Source organism: Lepidothrix coronata, unplaced genomic scaffold (assembly GCF_001604755.1).
Source record: "Lepidothrix coronata isolate B3197 unplaced genomic scaffold, Lepidothrix_coronata-1.0 Scaffold21, whole genome shotgun sequence".
NCBI classification, from domain to species: domain Eukaryota; kingdom Metazoa; phylum Chordata; class Aves; order Passeriformes; family Pipridae; genus Lepidothrix; species Lepidothrix coronata.
Window position 1 is genome coordinate 91369 of NW_016690201.1, and position 19538 is coordinate 110906.

The following is a 19538-nucleotide window of genomic DNA, read 5'->3' on the forward strand; positions in this document are numbered from 1 at the left end:
AGATAAATGAAAAAGGAGTGAGGGAAACCCTAAACAAATCATACTTCTGATTTAAGTATTATGTCCTTAATGTAATCTCCCACATTTCTCTTATTTCTTATAGACTTAACACATTCAGAGCGAAAAAGTGCTCAAATTACTTTTCTGAACACTATCTTAAGCATAAACTGTAAAATTACTCCATATGTTTTGCCTGCTTCAATTGTATAGTTCTATAGCTTGCCTTTTAATCCGTGCACCATGCCACTGGAAATTATTTGCAATATTCACAAAGACTTCCTTATCCCCATTCCCACTGAGAGAAAACATATACTATTCATTATGTTGATGCAAATGAGGCAGCAGTTAATCATCTGCTTTAAAACAAGGTGCTCGGGCATTATTTAATTTCCTGAACCAGCAGGCCATGTGCTTATATTTATACAAATTGATCTCGCCATTGCCATGTTAAAAAAATCCAGCCGTATACTAAACGCAGAGTGGATTCTGGCCTATAAGCCTTTTCCTCTTCTATATTTATTTGCACTCAGAAAATTTTTAGAGTTGGCCTTTTCTGTCCTTTTTTCCCAGCCACAATCCTACCAGCTTCAACAGGCCTTGTCCATATCACTGAAGAAGGCAAGATTAGGCCCTTAACTTGTAATGGAGCCCAAGTTGTTGCAAAACCAGCATATACTATTAAAAACACTAGAAATTAAAAAAAAATATAGCAGGAATATAACTTTGAACTGCGTTAGATGGCCATCTCAATGTCATTCTATAGAAAGCCTCTCTCGAGATTTTGAGTGGGTCTCCAGGTTTGACAGCAATAAAAATATTAAATATCCCTACTAATGAGTACCATACTGCTTTAAAATATGCAAGAAAAAAACCAATGAATGGGGAATACTAATTGGCTTCAACAGGAAAAGAAAAAGACTATTGATCTTAAAAGTAATATTTTTTTTGAATCTGCTTAGTAATATGCCCATTGAGAGAAATCTTGTGAGAAAACAAAGGATGACAGATCTCTGCTGAGCAGCAAGCCTAGAAAGTAAAATATTTTTAAAACTGATTGTATAGCGTGCCTTACACAATAAGAAAGATAATAATAATGTGGAAGAACAGAAGGACTTTTTGAAGTGAAGACAACACTTCAGACTTAAAGTTCTAAAAGTGAAATATCCTTACTCCACTTTACAGAAAACAAGCATGATACTCAAATATAACAGGGTGTGTTATTCTAAACCTACTCAGCGTCACAGTAATGGTTAAGTATTCTTAGTTGCTAGCCATCATGAAAATTGTTTTGAGAATAGTAAATATATTTGCACGACACACTGGTTAAGTTTGTCTTTGATTTCTGGGACTTTTGCGGAAGTTCCCGTCCAAGAATTCAAATTATCACATGGTGAAGTGAGATAAAGCACTTGACACTCTGGATTTCACTACTAGAAAGTCCCTCTAGAGACCACACGATGTGCATTATTCATATTTTTAGATTTTGGACATCAGTCTTACTTCACATGACAGCGTGGGCTACATGTTGATCACGCCGTACTGCTAGCTCAGAAACTTGCTGTGTGACTTCAGGGTGCTTATTTCCCTCTCTGTGAAACAACACTGCTTACTCAGACCGAAACAGGAGGAGAATAGAGTACTGTGCATGAAAGCGCTGCTTCTGGATTACATTACTTTGACGAGGAATCTTTTTGACCTTTAGGGCAGCCGACTTCCACAAGTGACAAAGGATCCCTCCTTCAACCTGCAGCGCATTTCTTCATGCAACTAAGCGTTGTGAGCTCCCTTCCCTTTACTCAACCCTCTGCTATATTAATTAAATCAGATTAAACTGACTGTTATCTTTTTTGCTTCCTTTTTTTTTTTTTCATTTTGGTTATGAGGAGGACCCATCACGTTTCTAATAGACACAGCAGAACGGGCACTGCCATTATTATTACATTTTTTAGTTCTGGATTTGAAATACTGGCATCCCACACGCAGGCTGGGCACAGCACCAGAAAACAGACCACGCAAGGCAAAGGAAGGGTAGGTGAAGGGGGGGTCGGCTTGCCCCGCACGGCCCCCAGCCCCGCCGCCGAGACCCCCTTGGCTTTCACGACGCCGCTCTTCGCCCAAGGGGCCGCGCTGACAGCGGCGCATCCCGCGGTGGGGCGGGGGACACATCCCGGCGGCACGGAGGGCACATCCCCGCGGGTACGGGCGGCTGCAGCCCCGCGGGGCGGCCGGCTGGGGCTGCCCGGGGGGCTCCCCCACCCCGCCCGTGTGCCGGGACGGCGGGGGGCGGGGAAAGGGGGGGCCGGGCCAGCGCCGCCGCCGCTGCCGCCCGGCTCCGCCTCTCCCGCCGCAGCGCTCAGTCCTGGAGCGCCGCTCGGCTGCCAGAAGGAAGCCGCCACCTGCTCCGGTGCGGAGTCGCTCCTCGCTGCGCGCCGAGAGGGAGAGCAGCCGCCCCGCCGCCCGCGCCCGGGAAGTTACCGCTCCTCCCGCCGCCGGGGGAAAGCCGCCACCGCCGCTTCCCGGCCTCGCAGAGGGAGAAGTCGCCGCCCCGCTCCGCTGCGAGAGGGAAGAGCCCCCGCGGGCGCGCCGCCCCGCTCCGCCGCTGCCTCCCGGTCCCGCCGCGGGCAGGCGGGATGATGGAGCCCCCCGCCGCCGCCGCCTGCGCCTCCTGCCGCCGCCGCCCGCTGCCGCCGCCCCTGCTCTGCCTCCTGCTCGCTGCTCTCTGCCTGCCGCCAGGTGAGCGCCGGACCGCCCGCCCGCCCGCTTGCGGGAACCGGGAAGGGGTGGCCGCGCCGTCCCGGCCGCGCGTAACTTGTCGGAGGGGAGGCCGGGGCGCAGGTGGCGATGCCCGCCCGCCGCTCGCTGCCGCCGGCGGGGCCGCCCGCCCGTCCGCCCTTCTCCGCAGCGCCCCGACACCCTCCGCGGGGTCCGTGCGCGGCCGCGCGCCGGGGGTCGCTCCTGCCCGGCGGTGCCCGTCGCATCCCGCTCCGCCTCGGAGGGGAGCGGTGCCCTCCTGCTCTCGGGGAAGGCGGCCGAGGGCGGCCGGTCGGTGCCGTCTCTCCGGCGGGAGAGGCAGAAGCTGCCCCAGTGGTGAAGGGGGACCGAGGGGCGGCGGGAGGTGACTGTCTCACCTTTCCCCGTGGGAAGCGGCGGTGGGGTTCCTCCGGGGCGTTGTCACCGGGCACCGGGCGAGCAGGGGCGGCGGGCGCTGCCCCCGCGGGAGGGGGAACCGAGCTTCGGCGCCGCGCCAGTTTCACTTCCAGGCACAGCGAGCCGCCTCCAACTTAGGCGGTTCAGCCTCTTATGCCCTCCTCGCCTTCGGGGCCGCTGCCCGGGGGCCGGCGGCTCCCGCCGCCTTCGCTTTGCCGGTGGGCGCCCGGGGAATGCGGTGGGCGCGGTGCCCGCGGGCAGCGGGTGCGGCGGGAGCAGCCCCGCAGCCGGGCTCCCCCTCCGCGGGCAACCGGCTGGGACAGCGCTGCGTGGCTGAGGCTGCTCCCGCGGGTCGGGTTCGCGCGGGCAACTTCTCTTTCCCTCCCCGCTCCGTAAAAAGCGCCCTCGAGGCGTTAGGGAGCTAGGAAGGCGCAGAAAGTGCTAAATACCCTAATTGTTCTGGGAATATTTTGGCCATGAGGTGTTTGTAGGCTTTGTTTTGTAAATATTGAGCGTGAAAGTGAAGTCTGAGGGAAAAGCTGTGAAGTGAGTTCTGCATTCAGCGTGGAGACCGTCTCATTATTCTTGTAGAAAGAGCGTCAGCCTGTGGTAAAATTTTGTATTGCTTTAAGAAATGGCTTTGCCTCTATGTGCCTGCCTTTTGCAACAGCGGAGGGTTTGCAGAAGTGTTGGAGTTGGTGGTTTTTCATTCCTGGCCCCTACCTGGTTGTTACGTGCTCTCCAGTTAACCATTTACGGGCAGCATGTTCTCATCGACACGGAAGATAAGAACAGACCTTTTTCACTGAGTGTATTCATGTTTGGTTTTTGCAAGCTCTAAGAAGAAAACGAGCTGCAGCAATAAAATAAGGCTGTTGAATCTGTAATTTCAATTAGAATAGTAAAAAAGCTCTGAACAGAATCAAAAGCAATATTGGAACCCTAAGCAGTATGTCAGTCTGTGCTGCTAGGCTTTTGCTTTGTCAAATACAGTGTATAATTACTGTAGGATATAATAAATATCAGTCTCGGTGACACAGCTTACAAAGAATAATGGTTGCTGTGATGTAGAGGAAGGCTTCAGGAAAGATTGTCCATTTTATGAAATCTTAAAGGCTTGTGGAGTATCCAGAGGGATAAGCACCTCAGCTTCTAACTAGTAAGACTTGGACCCTGTGGAGAGATTTATTCCAGTAAATACAAAACAATCTTGCTGATTGTGTGGCTGTCTACATTTTCCCGTTGAAGAAAATGTGAAACCATAAAATGCATTATCTCAAGGGTTGTGTTGAAGGGTTGAATTAAAAGATGGGACTTGTCCAGCTAAATAGGTTGGCAGTAAAACCATTTAGCTTGTTCTTTTTGTTCTTCATTTGTTCCTTGCTCCCTCAAGGAGAAGCTCAGGCTAACTGTAAGCAAATATGGGTAGAAACCAGCCCCACCTCAACTTAGAAACTTTCCCTGCAGTACTGAAAATGCCTGGAAAGCCCAATAGTAGATTTAAGCCTCTAGTTCTCTGTTTATTCTGAGGAATACAAAAGATACGTAAATATAAAAACACCTATAAAAAGGTCTTGATATTATTGTAGTTTTCCCGTTTCTTTCTCCTTGCTATCTCAGCTACTTTAGATGATAGCTAGTTTGCTGTCATCTACAAAAAATTCTGGATGTATTACTCTATCATGGTGGTTGGCTTTTGGGAGTTCCATTTGAGGTTTGGATATGGAAAGCAATAGATAAGCTATTAAAAATGTATTAAAATTTTATGTGTCTCGGGTGTAAATATCTCCAGCAATATTCAATCTGGACTGGGGTTCCTTATAATAAAATTTGAGTTTGTTTCGTCACAGAATTATCAGCCTAGAAAGAAAGATACCTATCTTAAAAAAAAAATAATAAAAAAGTCCACATTTAGTACTAGGAAACTAACTCTAGGTCAGACTAAGTGAGAAGACCAATTATATATAATCTCATACTTTTCTAGAGGAAATGGCTGTATGTGAAAAGAAAGTGAACTCTTAATCAGGAGCTAATGATGACCTTTGTACAGCTTCCCCCTCCCCCTGCTTTCTGTTGAATTATGACCAATGAAGCTCAGAGCCTCTCATACTATATTTTATTACTAGACTTGCTACACATTGCTGTATTGCATAAGGGTAGTGAGACTGAAATGTGTAATCTTATTCACGTGACACTCGCTGTATTCTCACTCCTGACGATGTTTTTTCCCTGGTATATCTGGTATGACTTTGAGCTAGAGAAACTGGATTTCTGTATTAGGATCTGAAGTTCACATGGGTTTTCCGAAACCGAAGTCAGGAAACATCTGCACCGTGTGTATGTTTAGGTATGCTGTGTGTCTGTGGTCCAATACAAAGGTAGCAAAGCCAGACTCATTAAGTGAGTTACAAATTATTAAATCAGTTGATTTGGGAAGTGTTTGATATGTTAATATTTTTTTCTTTTGGTAGAGAAGTCTTCCAACATAAACTATTTTTCTTGTGCACTCCCTTCCTCTGTTGGGTTTCTAGCACTCAGAAGGCAGAGAGCAACAACAGAAATCATCCAGGTCTGTAAATCCCTGAATTATCAGCCCAGTAATTTTTATGGAAGAAAATACATGTTGTTATGTTCATGAAATAAATAGGTCTGTTGCAAGTCATGTTTAATTCCAAGATTTTCACTTTTCAACCTTTGTAAGAGTGATTCCCTTCCTTACATTACCATCCATTCTCCTTCCTGAAAGTGACCTAGAAAATTAATATGTAATCCCAGAGTAAAATAGTTTCATCTTTCTTTGTAGAAATTAAGCTATTTTTTTGACGTAGAAACAGGGGGAACAGAATCTCTAAATATTTACACAAGATGACACATAAAGGGGAAAATAAAGAAAATGGCATTAAGTGGTTTGCGTAAAGCAAATTAGATCTATGTGATCTGGATAAAACTGTCTTCTCTATTTTCTTGAAAAAATGCTACTTCTGTAGTGTGGTTGATAGTCTTAAACTATGAGAGTGCTCATTGCAGATTTCTATGACGTCATATCTGATTTCATATGAGGTCCTTCTGCACCATACATAAACAAGCATTGCTGTAGCAGCAATAGCTTTAATGTGTTGGCTGGTCGTACCACATCACACCACCGTGGGCTTTTCTTAGGTTCCTACCACAGGACTTTCTGGAGAGTTGTTTTTTTTTTTTTTTCCGAAGTGGTTTGGGACTGCTTGAGTGAAACAAAAGCATATCACTGAATAGGAAACCAACTACAGAGGAGCCAGACCTGTCTGTGTATACTTGGAAATCACAGAAATCACAAAATATTCTGAGTTGGAAGGCACCCACGAGGGTCATTGAGTTCAACTTTTAAGTGAATGGCCCATACCGGGATTGATCCTGCTCTAACCCACTGAGCCAATTTAGCGTCAATACTTTGAGATACAGCGTTACTTGAGAGACTGAGTGTGCTTATTTTGTAGGGGCTGTCATTTGTAATTGGATCTCCTAACACTGGATGATCAATATTCTGTTTCCCCTTGTTGTGACCTGCACTACATGATGATCACAGATAAACTGGCTCAAGGTCTGGTCTGCAGTGCTTGTTCCACTGCTGTTTCACACATGGGAGGTTTGTGGGTTTTTAAATACCATGCTGCTTGTGGAAATTCTTTTTTTTCACATCACTAATAGTATGGTTTCTTAGTATGGTCTTATTTAGTTCTGCCTGCTCTGATACAGGGCTAGACTTTATGTATTGGTTTTTGAGAGATATGGTTTTTGTCTAAAAACCACACTTTTCAGACTCTCTCTTCAGTGCTACTCAAAGTTCTTCTGAGTTGACTGTGTATAGCTTTTTCCTCTGGTAATACAGTCATTTTTTATTAGAAAATGCATGTAAACTGCAAGGCCACATTTGTAAAAGAAATGAGGACCTGTTGCAATATGCTAATTTCTCTCAAGTTCCTCTGCCTTCAAAAAAAATAGTTACGCTTCCATGCACTGATGCTCAAATGAGAGACTCTTAAAGAAGTGTAAATGCTGTAGGGTGATAATTAGAATTGACTCAAGTAGAACGTGATTTTTCCAGGAAAAACTGAATATTAACAACTCCCCTTGATTTGAAATTGTTGACTGTTATCTTCCCAGAAGACAAGGCTTTGACCTACCTGTTCTTTATCTTGGTATATTTTCTTTAATGGGAACAGGAGGAATACTAAAGGAGGCTGTACATTTCTGCCTCTAATATGTTTGAAAATGAATCTCATCATTTAGGGAGGAGATTGCAGTACACCTATTATTCTGACAGTCCAGTATTCTGGCAGTATCAGATCAAGTTTCTTCCTTTTTTCTTCTCTGGTTTTGTTTTGCTCTCCCCTAGTTGGTTTTATTGAGGATGGTTTGAATTGCAACTGGTCTTACAAGAGTGGATGTTAATCTACTGCTCCAAAGTGGTGACTCTTTTGAGGAAGATCTGCCTAGCTTAAGATCAAGTTGCATTTGTTATCATGCATATAAGTCTCCAGTAACACAAATAAATATTTACTTACTAGAACAACTGCTTCTTCTACTGAACTGGTATATTTATTGTTGATAAGAAATGCCTCTTTTGGGAGGTAAAAAAAAAGGGAGAAAGTGATAAAACAGTGGAGAGAGCAAGACAGAGTGCCTTCAGCTTCAGGGTATGATTTTTAGAGGTTATCAGGGGTTAGAACAGTTCTGTATCGTTTGGTTAGGAAGCATTTGAAGTGCTTTCAATAGCAATGGAAATATTACGCTTTTGCCTTGATAAGAAGCAAAAAGTGCATTCGGTGATTTAATGAGTGTTTCAGCAGTCTGTTTTCAGTTAGGTTGTACTCTGTATAGTTAACCCCTGTTGTGAAGAAAAACTTCAAATGCTTGAACTGCATTCATGAGTTGCGTTTTGTGCTGTGGTAGCACCATCTGTAGTCCCTCCTGGCATTGTTAATCATGGATTTTGGTCGCAGCAATTTTGGACCTGAGGGAAAACTCTCAAATAGCAACCAAGGATAGCAGAAGTCCCAAGGGCTGGAGCCCTGGCAGGCAGTCACATTTTGGCATGTGTCAGGAGCTCTGTGTGGTGGCTGTCCCTTCCCTCAGCTCTCTCTTGCATACAGTGTACCTGGTGGGTGTGTCCCAGCTGTCCAGGCTGGAAGGTGTTGAGCTTTTAACAGAACATTGATTCTGACTACAGCTGGCATCTTGTAAACTTTGAAGAGATATTGGCAGCTAATTCAATAGAGGGAGCTCCGCTACCTTACTGTTAGAAGCAGCGTGTCTTAGCTTTTCCCAGACCTCTGGCTTCAGCTTGAAAGTTATATTAAGTCTTTCTTTCTTCACAGTGTTCTGTAGTGCCAGGCTTTGTTTCTGAAAGCATCTTAGTTTCATCACAGGCTTCCTGTTGTATGAAGGAGAAGGAAGGATGAATCTGAATCACATAGTAAGTAGGCAAACCCAAAAAGATGACTCAATTAGAGATACTTCTCTTTTGCTGCAAGGCTTTGTGTGTGGTTTAGGTGGATACACTACAGAATCAGGTTTTTAAGTGATGTTTTCTTGTCTGAGTAGGGGGGTAGGGGAGCAGGGAGATTGATGGAGAAGCTCAAAAAGAATTAGAATAAAAAGAGGGTATTTGCAGGCATGGAATGAGGCAAGAGTGGTGTGGCATGAAATAGGGTACAAACAGGATAAGGGAACGATTGACCTAGACTGATTGTTGTGGTGAGAAAAAGCTAGAACACTTCCAGTAACGTGTATTAGGTAGGACCTTTATTTAACAAAATCTATTTTTTCAATAAGTTCTTCTAGGATTTTTTTAAAGGAAAACTGGAATATGTATGCCATTCGGTAAACAGGGTTATTGGGAAAGAAGTCAGCTTAGATGTGTGCTGGTATGCTTTTAACCCATTCTGTGTTTCTAAATACAGAAATACGTACATACAGAAAGCAGATAACTGCTCTGCAAACTTATGACTTTGTTTTCTTGAATCCTTTCCTTTTTAAAATATTATTTATTAGATGATTTTGAAACTAATTATGAAGTCCCATTTAAAGACCACCACTTCTAAAAAAAATCCTTTAGGTCCAGTCGCCTTCAGGTAAACTTGTAATGAACTCAACATTATTCTTCAAGCAGTTGAATTCTGCACAAGTGCCCTTTATCATTTAACTTTCTGCAGAAATTACATTTTTTTTTATCCAATTTTCCCCAATTTAACTCAAGAAAATAACCATAAATATTGGAGAACAAAATAGATGTAGCTTGTGTACAGCTCGATTTAAGTGTGGTATTTTATACAACTGACTTATTTTGGGGTTTGGTTGTTTTGGAGGTTTTTAATTGAGTTTTTGGTGGATTTGGGCTTTGGTATTGTTCTTGGTTTATTTTAGAAAATGGAACAACTTTTTTTCAAGAACTCCTTGTTGAGTTGAGTTTATCATGCTAGCCAGGAAGAATTGAGAAGGCTTATGTTCTAGAGAGTTGATACAGTTCATCTGAAGAGTGGAATAGTAAATGTTCACCTAAGTGTCTGTAACTGGGTAGTCTGCAGAGAATACCGGGGTTGAACTGGGCTTAAAAATGGACAGTTGAATGCAAGTATGATCTTGATGTTATTTGTGAGATGTGGTTCTTGAATTGCAGCTTCTGAATTACTTTGCTGTTGATTAGATATCTAGAGTATTAACCTCTGTATTGTTCCCTTTTGGCACAGAATGTTGTAGAAACGAGCATGTGTTTAGCAAAGCAAGTTTTGTGACTCGTCCAGATAAAATCATGTGTGTTTGTTGGCTTGGTCTAGTTATTTTAGAGAGCAGAGATGACTTAACAGCCTTTACCTACAAAGCCATACATGGAACAGAAAAAGGACAGAGAATGGAATATTGAGGCAAGGTTTGGGGAATTTCAGTGTAGCCATGTAACTGCAGAAGAGAGATGGATGCTGAATCAATTCCTTCTTGATACAGCATATCAAATGCTTGCATATGGAGAAGATGATAGGGTAAATGTTATCTTAAAATTCACACAGTAACATACCTTTATGGGATTTGCTTTCTAAAATTGGGGAAGCTGAAAGTTTCTGACACTGCTAGCAAAATAGTTCGCTAACAACTGATGATATATATCCAGAAAACATTTGCATCTTACATTTGACAGCTTTAAAGGTTAGCAAGGGGATAATTTTTCCAACTTTAATTCATGACAGATTTTTGTCAAGTGTTTTTAATATTACTCCTCAGTTTTCAAACTTCTCTGGAACTTATTGCTAATCTTGAACCTTACTTACAGAAGCAATAAGAAAGTCAGTGTTATGAATGTCCCACCAGCTTCCAATTTATATGGGTGAATTATGTTTTTTACTGTTGTGTTTCTGCATAGACAAGAACTTAGTAATGCAAAGTTTTATGGTTAATAAAGTAGTTCTAGTAATTATGATTAGTAAAGCAGTTCTGCCACAATATATTTTGTTTTGTTAAATATTTAGTGTTAGATAGAAAATATTTTGCTCCAGTAGTTTAGCTCTTGACATGCATTCTGTAATAAGACTTTTGGAGGGGTAACTTTTCATAGTTCAGTTTGACCTTGCTCATCACGCTGCTGTGGAATGATGCAATATGTTCTGTGTTAGCTTTGAAGTTTAAGTCCTTTACTCTAAAGGTTTAACCCCAGTTAATGTAGGATGCCCCACAGCAGCAGATTCCTAAGTGTCTACGTGAATCTCTGATGTCAGAGTGGGGCTTCTGAAAGTTCACCTGCAGGCTTGGTAAGGGTCAGGTTCTGATATTTCATCCAGACTCAGTTGTGTCTGCAGGTCATTTCTTGTCATTGCTTATCACTTTCTTAAGTACTCTGCAGTGTTAAATCCAAAACTTCTGCACAGCTTCTGGGGGCAGCAGGAGGAGGAGTCTAAAACTTCTGAGATAGTGGAAAATAAGTGGTATGTTGCAAAGATGAGTACCATGGATGTAAATGCAGGTTAACCATTTTTTAGTAAATTCACGGAATTTTTGGCATCTTTTATGCATCTTAACATAGTGTATGCCTGCTCTGTAAGAAAGTTCTTCCCTTATCCCGAATGAACCTTAAGCCCTTGATGTCTGCAGGCACAAGGAAGGCAGACTTTCTGGCCTGTGTATCAAAATGTTGGTGTATCAGAGGGCTGTAAGAGATGTATTGTGTCTGCCTGAGAGCCAAAGGATAGGAGCAGGGGAAACAAGAACTGTGGTTTTTTGAGGCTCTTGTTGTGGAAGTGAGAATGTAGCTGGGTGTTGGGGCATGCTGGCAGTGTTACGCTCTGCAAAGCCTGGGGACTTGGTGTGCTGCTGCAGCCAGCATGGCAGCACAGCTTGGAGCAGGCAGCTTTGGAGTTACTCTTGGACAGCGTGCAGCTCAAGAGCCAGCAGGCAGAAACTCTCTGTAATGGTGGTCACCTATAAGTCCATGGTGGCTTTTTCATTTCCACTACGTAAGAGGAGAAGGGTCTGTATTCCTCTTAAGCAAGAGAACTTCCTACCTTTTGCTGGGGGCATGCTTACTCTCTGAACTGCTGCAGAGGTATTTATTTACTTACTTTAGGAGCATCCCATTGTTCCTTCTTCTCTCAGTGGCGCACAACACTCTGCGGGTCACTTTTTAATCATTATGTCCATCTGCAAGTACAGCAGTGATAAGGAAGGATGGGCTTCAGCACACCTTGCTTGTGATCTTTGTCTCTCTTTTCATTGTACCAGTGGCACAGGGCATAGAGGAATGAATAACACAGTGTGTTTCTTTAATGAATGCTGAATAGGTGAGTGTGAGCTGCCAAAAGCTTTGTCTAGAAAAAAGCAGGGTGTTGGGAGGGGTGATACCTGCACCCAGAGGAGGAGAGACGGGTGAGTTGTTTCTAGCTGGAATTCTCAGTCCAGTTTTATTAGATGTGGGAGTAGTTTTGAAGACTGAAGTTGATGATTCAGTCCAAAAGCTTATTAATTTTTCTGGACAGAAGCAGTGCTTTTAAACTGTTTCTCAAAGTGAATTATTCTTGGTTTTACATGTGGTTACTCCTGAGAGCCACATAGAAGCTTCACATTTGGAAGCTTTGAGTGAGTGTATATAAAAACCTAGACCTCTTGGTATGATGGGGTGCCTTAGATATGGATTCTAATTCACAAAAGCCATGTACATAACTTGTTTTTTATTGTTGTTTCAGCTGGTTTATAGTCTTCCTGTGAGGTGTCAGCATCTGTAAACAGCAACGATTGTTCTGAGAAGCTTTCCATGTAACCGTGGAAGAGCAGAGCGCTGAGCGTGCCGGGGACCATTACTCCTTCTGAGGAGGCTGTCTTTGTGCAATGGAGTTACTTTTTTGGAAATCTGTTACTTTTTTGGAAATACCACACAGTACAGACTTTTCTTCATAACCACAGGAGGAGATTGGTGGCTCATAGCTGCAAGTTTTGTGACAGAGTATGAGAAACTACATAAAACTTGATGGAGCCTTTTAATTAAAAGTGGTAATAGAAGCTTTAAAGGGAGTATTGCAATGTATATCTTATTTTGCTAAAGCTTTTCATGAAGTTTGAATTGGGTTTAGTTGGCTTTTTGGTGTTTTTTGGTGTTTTTTTCTGTCATTGTTTTGGTGCTTTTTCTTTTCTTTCTTTAAAGCTGAACTGTTACTCTCTTTAGGAAAGGAGGGAAGGATAGCTACTAGAAAACTAGAAGTTTTATTGAGGCTTGCATTAATTCCAGGTGTGAGGTTAAGACCTAAATCTTCTATCTGCTAATAAAATGCTAAGTTCAGCAGTGTCCCGCTATCTTCTTCAGCAGCAACTTGAAAGTTAAAAAACCCTCCAGAGTTTCTTTGATTCCCTCTGGTCAGGGAAGACTTGAGGACTACGTGTTGCTTCAGGGTTGTGGGTTTGGTTTGTTTGTTATTTTTTAAATTTAAATATAGTTTAATGAAAGAGGAAGGTGATCAGTGTTCTCTGGAGTAAGTGGCGCTGTATGCCAGGCATTTCAAACAGTGGTATTTGTAGACAGAAGGAAGCTGTTGTGAATTGGGACTGATGGTGGCTTGGGAGAACTACTTCCTTGGACATGTCAGCACTCCTGGGCTGTTAAGTCAGGGTGGAAGTACCACAGCATGTATTTCATTTAAAAGGATTTGGGTGGTCTAACCTAAACTCTGGTACTCTAGTGGTGAAAAAAATCGAGTTTTATGTTTCTTGTGGCATTTGCTTGAGCTATACTTCAAACATAATGAACACGTTGTGGCCTCTGGCTGCTTGTTAATACCTCAGTTGCAACTGCAAGGCTACATAATTTTATATGGTCTTCTTCTGCAATGGATTCACATCCTTGGTAGTTTCTATTGCCAACAAGCTGTTTGTGAGTCTGAAATGCTTAATCTTGCCAAAGTTATATTTGCAAAGGTACCAGATGAATTGTATGTTAAAGAGTTCTCCCAGCATGAGGAATAGCCAAACTTTCACCTGCAAGGCTTGGAACGGGGAAATTGCCTTTTGATCTGAACCTGAACAGCACGTGTCCAGGTCAGAAGACTCAAGGAAGTCCAACTTGCACCAGGATTTGCAGCAAGAGTAGCAATTCCTGTGAGACAGTATATTGCAGGAAGGGACTAGGCTGTTTTATGACTTTGGAGACAGCCTGGCAGTGTCAGCCAGCACCACCAGCTACTGCTGCAGCTGAGAAGCATCAGTGTCTGTGTGATTTAGCCCTGGGACTGAGCCCTTGTGTGGGCTTTAACTATGCCTTCTAGGTGCTGTATTTTGTATAGCACCACATGTGATCTCCTCTATTGATGACACACATGAGTGGAGATTTAAAGTTTTGTGAAGTGAATGAGTCTGAGTTCATCAAATCATAGGAAAGGGAAAAAAATACAAAAATGGAATACCAAAATTCTTACCCACCAATTTTTATTCTTTTGGCATCTGAGGTTTAAGAAACAAGGTGTAGATCTCTGGTTTAAAGAAAGCAAAATAACTTAATGGAGGAGCTCTTGATTTATAAGCAGCACTTGAACATCAAAAGAATATTTGAGAACATTTCAGTCAAATAAAAAAATATTTTTTTGCTAGCATATTGTTTACTAAACTTCACTGTGTCATTTACTGGTATATGTCTCTGTAATATGTAGGCTTTGGAGAGTGAAGACTTTGGAGGTGAGAACAATTAAGGAAACCTTGGGTATTTAGGATTGCAAGAGCAGCACTTTAGATCTTTGACAGGGTATATTAATATGTATACTTAAAAGTTCAGTTTGCTCCCACTGCTCTGTAAGCAAATATTTATGACTGGAGCGTTTATGAACTAGCTGAAAGAGAAGTTTGCTCTCAGTGGTTGGCGGTTGGGTCAAAGATGCAGATCAGCATCTCTGCAGAGAGTAGCATACACGAATAAAAGGTAAAGAACTTACTTCCATCACGTGAAACCAGGTTTATCCACAAAGCCTATGAAAAAAAAGTCAAAATCATGGAAAGGGGTCTTGGTAACAGAGACTGGGAAGGATGCAGTGTCATTTGGGAAGCCCGCAGAAGGATGCTGCTGGGACAAGGGGGACAGTCATTGTGGTGACCAGGAGGAGCTGTAGCTGGTATGTGTGAGACTTGTCCAGAGAACAGTTGGCTGAACCTGAGGGGAGCCCAGCTTTTGGATCTGGCTTGTCACTTCCTCTGAAGAACTAGTGGGAAGTGGTGTCTGCAGTGGAGAGCCTGGGAGGTGGGGGAGCAGGCAGGCAGTGGCAGGAGGAAGGAAGCAGAGGGCCCTGGCACAGCCGTGCAGAGCCAGCATGTGCTGCCTCTTCCCCTTACGTGGATGGAGGAGGTCAGTTGTCTGCACAGAAAGGGCAGCTGGATTTTGGCTTCTAAGTGAAGGAAGTTGCAATGGGACATCAGAAAGCATTCTGGAAAATAGAGGCATTGAGGAGAGAACCCTGGTCAGAGTATACTGAGGGAGAGGAGTAGAACCAGGTAGAAAAGACACCAGGGAGCGAGGGAGAATGCAATTTCAAGATAGGCAGTGCCTGCCCTCCCCTGTCTCTATCACCACATGCTCCCCTGGGTTTGGCAGTCACTCTCCCTCCTCCCTTTCCTTTCACCTGCCATAATTTAGCAGGCTGTCTCCCTCAGTAAAGACCATGTACTGCCATGCCACCACCTCTGTTCTTCCCCTTTTGTCACCCCTATGGTTCAGTGTTATTTCTTGTTTCAGGAAGCCACCTCTGCTTTCCCCCAGGGATTTCTCAGAGCTGAAGTGTTCTTACCCTGGGCAAATGTAGGTTGTGCTCATAGGGTGACCGCCTGGGCTAATGCACCCTTTCTAGGCAGCCTCCTTTCTCCGTCTGGAGGTCAGTACAAATAATCTGAAAAGCTCTTCATACTGACAGTCTTTTTGGGGGGAGGAAGAAACCCTGAATGTTTTCTTCCAGTCCTTGTAAGAGACTTAGTGTATGAGGTAATGTGTCAGGGAAAGGATGTCGTGTGCTGAGCATAATCACTGGGTGACCTAGAAGTCTGACTCTGTCCTGTTGGGCCATCAGATGTTCTCTGGGGTGACATGCACCTTACACTGGTCATTCAAGATGGTCAAGAAGCTCTCATTTCTGGAAGGAAGCAGCCCATGTTCTCACACTGTGTTTTTACCAATTCTGAAGAAATGACAGATTCTGTAAACCTACAACAGCAGTTTTGCTTAGTCACATAATCTAGAAAGTAAGCTAACTCACTAGTTTTGGGCCATGATCCAGCATGTGTTTGAACACACAGCTTTGAATTTGAGTATTTAGATTCTTAAGGACCTGATTTTCAGGCTAGAGATCACAGGGCCCATGCAGAGGGGGCACAGGATACAGTAAGCCATAAGTGATGGTGTAGAGGTTCTTAAGATGCTGAATACTGTCTGTGAGTTGTAGTATCTTTCTGCTCCTTGCAAAGAAGTGGTTTAGGTAGGGAATTGGTCTAGTTCAGTTTTCCTGAGTCTGATGCAAGTTCTCCTCTATGGCTGACTTTTTAAGCCTCTGTTTCTAAATTGCACACACATGGTTTTTCCATATATAAAATATAATATATGAGAATGGAAATAATTTTTTTGTGCCTGTCAGCAGGGAATATGCAGCTTACTAAGCTTTCTTGAGTATAATTTTAAATGGAGAAAATGCTTCTATATAAACTGAGATTATCTCATCACAATATTTTTATGATAGTTAATTAAAATGTGAGGAAATCCTTTAGAGCAGATTTGCAGTTTTGTGACTTTTATGAGATTTAACATGAGAGATCTATTTTTATAGTTATGCCTTCTTATTAGTTTTGGGATTAGTATATGTTTAAATGCATGGCTATCAAATCCTGTGATGATTACTTGTTTATTTTGCAGTGTAGACTAATTCAGTTATGGTACCATTCATGTGTTGTTTGTGTCCCACTTTTCAGCGAGATATTGTAGTGCTTTGTTGTTATTTCTATTTAAAATAAACTCCTGGAATAGTTTTAATTTCAGCTTGTATTTTTTTAATATTATATTTTAGAGAAGCATATTTTATTAGATTATTGTGAATAATGATAACTTAGGTTGTTCCAGCTCCTGGACATCCATTTTCTTTAGACTGGAATATTGTAAAACTTAAGGAAGGATCACCGTGACTAGAGAGTTAAGTAATTAAAAAGTTGTCTTGGCATAAGTACAATCCTGTAAAATCTTGGCTCACAGTGCATAAAATTGTGATGAAGCAAGACCTGTAGAAAGTTTACTGGGAGAAAATGGGAGTTATTAAACACTACTGTGTGCTCTGTTCTCTTTGCAGTGGACAAGCACGTCAGTGGAATATTGATCTTTAGGCATAGTGCTTTCTACTTGAACTTGTGTTTAGGCTAAAGAAAGAATTGGAATGAAGATATGAATGGGCCTAACTATTCTTTTGTCCTGCTTTAACCCTGCCTATAATAGCATGACAACATAAATCTTTTAATCACAGGCTCATCTGTCATCTTAAATAACACCTCGGAGTTGTTTGATTGCAGAATTTCCCAGTCTAGGAATAACTAAGGCATGGAGAAGAGTGGTTTGCTGTAAATGTGAAGAAAGTCAGAGTCCATCAGAAGTGAATGTGATGAGGATTCAAAGTCATTTGCCTTGACCTATTTTTGTGAGTGACAATGTAGAAAGACTTGTGCTCTAGGCCAACAGGAGACTACGTAAAGGAATAAAGGACGCTGCTCTTTTCTCCCTGTAGTTCATCAAACACAAGCTTTGGGGTTCTTTGCAAAGATCTAGACAGGAGATCTTTGCCCTAATTATCTTACAGACATTGCTCAAGAACATAATGTATGTTACTCTGATGTTTCTATAACAGCCCAGGTGATAGCATGGATGTGCTTACGTGAGCAGACTGCACTCTTGAAAGCAAAGCAAGGGAGAGGAAGGAGGGAGAATTGTTTGTTATGTTGCCAGGAATACACATGCTGATGAGAGCTGTGTTTATATTAGCAGACTATTCAGATACAGCTAATTAATCAGAATTTGTCTACCAAACTATGCCTTGGAGACTATAGTCCTTTTGCAGGTTTTGAAGGAGAAAACAGTGGAGTCTCATTGTTCGTGGTGTTTAATAGAGAGAATGTCTTAAAGGAGCTATGGCTTTTCCATAAGCACATGAAGAAATATGAGAACAGAAGTTGAAACAAGAAGAAAAGAGAAAGGAAAGCAGAAAACCTTTGGGAGAATGAGTGGAAGAATCAAAGGCTAGAGTGTATTTTGTGTGTCTTCTGAGAGAAAAACATTTAAAGGTGGTGGAGAGTTGGATATCTGTCTGTCATCAGAGCTGTGGAAGTAGCATACCTGTTCCCTTTTGGTGCTGCCAAAGATTTGGGTGCTTTCTCCAGTGGTGGTGCCAGGAGAAACACAGAATTACAAGATTTTTCTGTGGCACAGATCTTCTTGGGAGACTTTTGAAACAATGACCAATAATTGTTCCTGACTCCTAGATTCCCTCCCAGAAAGTAGTTACTTCTCATAACCTTTCATCTCATTTTGTCTTGGGTCATTTACCCAGCAATAACACTAAATACCTTGAGTAGTCCATATAATTTTTTTATGGCAATTTGAGTTCAGCCTTCATTCATAGAGGGAAAGTAGGCAGTGAAACAGATGAACTGTTAACTAAAATACCAGTGTTTCACATGCAGGCTTTCATACCAGTGCAGCTGGATGAATACTGAAAGGAAGAATCAATTATATAGCTGCTGCTTATCAGAAGTTAGCAAATAGTAAATGCAGTTTCATTTTTATAATCAATTACCTAGCCCTGGAACTTGTTAGCAAAGGTTAGAAGCTGTAATAATTTTTGTTAAATGCCTGCACATTATCTCAGTGTATTTCTACATGCTGCATTTTAGGGAGATGAGGGAGAAATGTTTCTCTTTCCTGAAGTCTTTTGAACTGTCTTGTGAAAGATGAGGATAAAGCCCTTTGATTTCTAAGCTCAATTTACATTCATCCCACAACAAAGATGATGGTGTGTATTTTCTCATTAGTCAAACACCTTTTTTTTATTTCACTTGTAAGCACAGATTACTTTCGACTTTGTGAATTTAAAGAATGTTTACACCCCTGCATGGTTAGTTTAGCCACATCATTGTTCAGAATTTACAGATAAGAGGGATAGTAACAAAGGATAACTCCTCTTTTTTGTTATTTCTATTTTTCTCCAATTTTTCTCAACAAGGATCCAAATTTCCTTGTGTGCAGAAGTTATTTGTTGCTGGTGACCGGCTATGAATGCACTGAGCCATAAAATTGCCAATCTTTCAGTCCTGCCAGCCCATTCAAACCCGTATTTGCTGTTCATACAACAGCAACCTTCAGTGTTCTTATTTTGAAGTACCTTCTTATCAAACGTAACTTTGTTCAAACGTTCTAGTATCAATGTTTGATTATTGACTTTCTTCTATGATGGTATTTCTGGGGGCTTCTGCAGGCTTTGTGTCTGATTTCCTGCTGGATGGCAGCACATCCTGTCAGAGTTGCATACCTCTGCCTCGTTTATTGCACTGAAATATTTAAAACAAAAAGATCTGGTGTGCAATGTGACCCTCAGGTTTTTTTCTTTTTTTCTGAAGTTTCTGTCTGAAACTGCAGCTATCACAAATGGTCAGATCATGCTGGTCTGCTAGCCAGATCACCAGAACAGGCATTATTTACCAGTAGGATATTTAATTTTTTTTGTGCTTCTTGGTTATTTTACTTGAGGTAAAATTAATTGTTGGTGAAACTGATGGTCTTGTACCTCTTTTTTTTATGTTAATATTTGTTTATTTTGCCATGAGCACGGTAAACTCTGCTGAAACTGCGTAGTGTTACCTGTTGAGTATTTGCT

The 19538-nt window shown here is 42.3% G+C and overlaps 1 protein-coding gene across 1 annotated transcript in view; it reads left to right on the top strand.

Annotated features, from left to right (window-relative positions):
* Positions 1-2689: 2689 nt before the first annotated feature.
* Positions 2690-19538, top strand: part of ALCAM (activated leukocyte cell adhesion molecule) — a 117531-nt gene continuing 100682 nt past the window's right edge. Inside the window, exon 1 of the mRNA XM_017808001.1 lies at positions 2690-2733. The gene's annotated coding sequence lies outside the window, so the exon portion shown is untranslated. The remainder of the gene's footprint in view (positions 2734-19538) is intronic.